This window comes from Saccostrea cucullata, unplaced genomic scaffold, assembly GCF_032062105.1.
Source record: "Saccostrea cucullata isolate Sc308-1 unplaced genomic scaffold, CSIRO_AGI_Scuc_v1 ctg4347, whole genome shotgun sequence".
Lineage (NCBI taxonomy): Eukaryota > Metazoa > Mollusca > Bivalvia > Ostreida > Ostreidae > Saccostrea > Saccostrea cuccullata.
This window is the reverse complement of record NW_026931065.1, coordinates 29,966-34,529: the sequence shown is the minus strand read 5'-3', so window position 1 is coordinate 34,529 and position 4,564 is coordinate 29,966. Positions and strand designations below refer to the sequence as shown.

At 34.9% G+C, this 4,564-nt stretch overlaps 1 long non-coding RNA gene across 1 annotated transcript; it reads left to right on the top strand.

Annotated features, from left to right (window-relative positions):
- Positions 1-1,995: 1,995 nt before the first annotated feature.
- Positions 1,996-2,977, top strand: LOC134231252 (uncharacterized). The gene is made up of 3 exons (XR_009984524.1): positions 1,996-2,077; positions 2,474-2,509; positions 2,741-2,977. It is a non-coding gene; the product is annotated as an uncharacterized LOC134231252 (long non-coding RNA).
- Positions 2,978-4,564: the final 1,587 nt, after the last annotated feature.

The following is a 4,564-nucleotide window of genomic DNA, read 5'->3' as shown; positions in this document are numbered from 1 at the left end:
ATCAATTCAGCGTGTATATAATGGCCTAAAGATTAGTATGAAAAAAATGTCAGTCAGCAACTAAGTAAAAAAAATGTCACTTTATATAAAACCTCTTTTACATTCATAATAATTGCACAAGATTTAAAAAAAATGTCTTTATTGAACAATAATGACACAATTTCTCACAATTATTCCTTATATCATCGTGCATCATGAATGCATGAAGTAAAATATTTCTTGTTATATAAGATCAGCCACCCAGTGAAGGACAAACTGGATTGCTATCTGCATGTCAGATTGGATTTAGCGCTAACTGTGAAAGAAGTTACAACGTTGAAGTGAAGAACTGTGGGGAGTTCCTCGTCTACAAATTAAAGCCAGTGGATTTATGTAATTCTGCATATTGTTTTGGTATGTGCCTCAGGTGACAATGGTTTTCCTGTTGGAGTGAAAATTTCCAGCGTTACACTAAACTACGTGCAGAATTTAATTTACTTGAATTACTAATATTTTTTTTTAGAAACGCCAACGGTCATAACATCTTCGGTTGCAATCACAGCTTTTAATGCAGCAGCAAGTGAAATTTCACCGGAAGTTACATTCAGTACTCACAACATAGCATCTACCAGAGTTTCTACAACTGCGTCAAGTAAAGATGTAACATGTCCAACTACTAACTCCTCTACTGAGACAAATATAGGTGTAACATACACACCAACTAACCCCACTGCTGAGACAAGTAAAGATGTGACGTACACACCAACTAACCCTTCTACTGAGACAAGTAAAGATGTGACATACACACAAACTAACCCTTCTACTGAGTCAAGTAAAGATGTAACATACACACCAACTAACCCCACTACTGAGACAAGTAAAGATGTAACATATCCACCGACTAACCCTTCTACTGAGACAAGTAAAGATGTAACATATCCACCAACTAACCCTTCTACTGAGACAAGTAAAGATGTAACATACACACCAACTAACCCTTCTACTGAGACAAGTATAGATGTAACATACACACCAACTAACCCCACTACTGAGACAAGTAAAGATGTAACATATCCACCGACTAACCCCTTAACTGAGACAAGTAAAGATGTAACGTATCCACCAACTAACCCTTCTACTGAGACAAGTAAAGATGTAACATACACACCAACTAACCCTTCTACTGAGACAAGTAAAGATGTAACATACACACCAACTAACCCTTCTACTGAGACAAGTATAGATGTAACATACACACCAACTAACCCCACTACTGAGACAAGTAAAGATGTAACATATCCACCGACTAACCCCTCTACTGAGACAAGTAAAGATGTAACATATCCACCAACTAACCCTTCTACTGAGACAAGTAAAGATGTAACATACACACCAACTAACCCTTCTACTGAGACGAGTATAGATGTAACATACACACCAACTAACCCAACTTCTGAGATTAGTAAAGATGTAACATATCCACCGACTAACCCCTCTACTGAGACAAGTAAAGATGTAACATATCCACCAACTAACCCTTCTACTGAGACAAGTATAGATGTAACATACACACCAACTAACCCCTCTACTGAGACAAGTATAGATGTAACATACACACCAACTAACCCTTCTACTGAGACAAGTATAGATGTAACATATATGCAAGGTAACCCCACTACTGAGACAGGTAAAGATGTAACATATCCACCAACTAACCCGTCTACTGAGACAAGTAAAGATGTAACATATCCACCAACTAACCCGTCTACTGAGACAAGTAAAGATGTAACATATCCACCGACTAACTCCACTACTGAGACAAGTATAGATGTATCATATCCATCAACTAATCCCTCTACTGAGGCAAGTAAAGATGTATCATTTCAACTAACTCACCCCTCTACTGACACAAGTATAGATGTAACATATCCGCCGACTAACCCCTCTACTGAGACAAGTATAGATGTATCATATCCACCAACTAACCCCTCTACTGAGACAAGTATAGATGTAACATATCTACCAACTAACCCCTCTACTGAGACAAGTAAAGATGTATCATATCTACCAAATAACCCTGCTACGCAGCGAAGTAAAGGTATGATATTTTGACCAAGTAGCCTTTCAATTACTGTTAAGTAGTATAGATGTTACAGTACCGGAAATCAAGTCTATACATAAATTAAATAAAGATGAAATATTTTACTCTGATAAATCGACACATTTCGTATGCTCTTTTTGCCAGCAAATTATGTGTTTAAACTTGTTATTGAGAATTTTTTATATTAAATCTAATATATAATATATATTCAACTATAATATATATTAAACTCGGAGTTTAATTTTTGGATATCCAGCTCATTATTATGACATGGAAAATTATGTTAATGTTTATATTGCAAAAAGTTTCAGAAAAAAACGTGACAAAATACTGTATGCCAAGATCAATTTACATTTATATCTGATTAAAGGTCACGCCTACTTTTCATTTTAGCTGGAAGTCCAATCTTGTCCAGTTTCCAGTGCAGAGGTAAAGCATTGATATCATGTTATCTTTTTATTAATCAAATATATGGAGATTACGAACAGTAATGTTGTTCAGAAGTCCATATTTAAAAACACAAATCAGGAGGAAAGCAAACACAGACCTCTAAACATCAGAATTTTAGTGGGATCAGGTGCCCTGCGTATATAGGACAAAACTTAAAATATCTTTGTCTTAATTATTACGACCAAATTTTTGTGTCGGAATACTTTTCAGATGTGGATCACATTGATGTATTTAATGACCACTCTGGGGACATGAAGCTAGAGATGACAAGGGCGTTGGACGGAGACAACATGACCTGCTTTCAGCTACCCCTACAGGATGAACAAACCCCCTTCTTCCTGGTCCGGATATTCGTACCTGAAACCTTTGGGATTAAGGCTATTCCATATGATATCACCATAACAGGAAATGGACTGTCATGTGATAGGCACTCCATCGCGAGGATGAGTCAGGCAAGATTTTAGGAATACAATACTGCGAAAGCTTAATCTTGTATTATAAAACATGCTGTAACTCGGGCATCCTAAAGCAAAGCTTTCATTTTTTTATTATTTGTAAAAATGGTTTTTCAAATCTAACTTTAAATATGCTTGAAAATAAATTACGCCAAACTAGTATAGTAATTCTTTGATGGATTTTTAATCTTATCAACGGAAATAGAACGTTGATTATTTTTTTCACAAATGTAGGTCTTCTATCGCGTTGTGGGACAACCAACGCAGTTTTGTTCGCTGCTCAGTGATGTTACAATAGCAGGACTTTCTGTCTGCAAGTACTACTGTGCATGTCCGAATCCCATTAGCTGCAGAGAAGTAACCATCTACCTTGCAAGCGGAAAGAACCGGGAAGCCTGGTCCTTATGTGAAGTGTTTGCATCCAATCGATAAATGAACATTTCTTTTACTGAATCAGAACAATTCTTATATTGGAAGAAAACAAATCTCCTACTTCTAAATTAGAAAATATTCTACTGAAACAAAACTATGTCCCTGCTACTGGTGCTGAAAATTATTTTTTTTATTTTAACAATCGACAATGTAGTTTTACCATAAAACAATACGTGTCTTTAAAAAAATAACTATGTTTATTAGGTAAATAGATCCACACATATAAAAATAGTTTTGTCCGTGAAAATTGGCTCTTGATGAAGTATAATTTATAGCTTATCTATCTGAATCATTTACCTCTTTAACTTGGATGTACACATTTTCGTTAATACATGCAGTTTCTGCCATAATTATCTTTAATGCAACGAATCCAGAAAAGAGGAAATTCTACTTTTTATCTTCATGATCATTGTTGAGTAACAGTTTATATACTACTGTTATTTTTATGGCTTAATTTTACATGATGACATTCTATTTTTATAAAGAATGCATTGGAGGAAGCTGCACTAGTTTTTACGTTTTGAATGAATGTTGCTATTTTCATTCAGATCATGAACCCAAAGCAATTGTAACACATGTACACATTATTTTTGCATTTACCAGTTTACTCTCTCTTAAGGCATGATAGTTTTTATGTGTCTTGTGTATAATGGGTTATCAAAAGTTTCACAATATCTCTTGTACATAACCACAATTCGGAATGGAAAAAAAAACTAAGAGTGTCCAAGGTGTGGACAATCCCTAGCTCTGAGACAATCTTTATTTATTTTAATTCATCAAGCGCTAGATCTGATGTTAATTTAAAAAATGCGTATCACGTATATATATTTGACTTTTTATCCGAAAGCATTCCAAGAGCTGGTATTTACATAAATAAAGGGCATAAAAATATGGGACTATCTATCAAGAGTGTTTGTCAAGGGCATTATACGCTTCTAGAAAATTAATGCATCAGTTATAATTAATATGTAAAATAAAAGTCTACATTGGGACGTCAATATAACCAAGCTATTCTTGACATCATTTTATGGCATATACACCTTACAAACACGTCATTTTCCTTTCACTCCTTTCCCCTCACTTCCCCTCATTACTATTTTACTTTCTCCTCCCTTTCCCTATTTCTCAAATCTCTATTAACGTCATA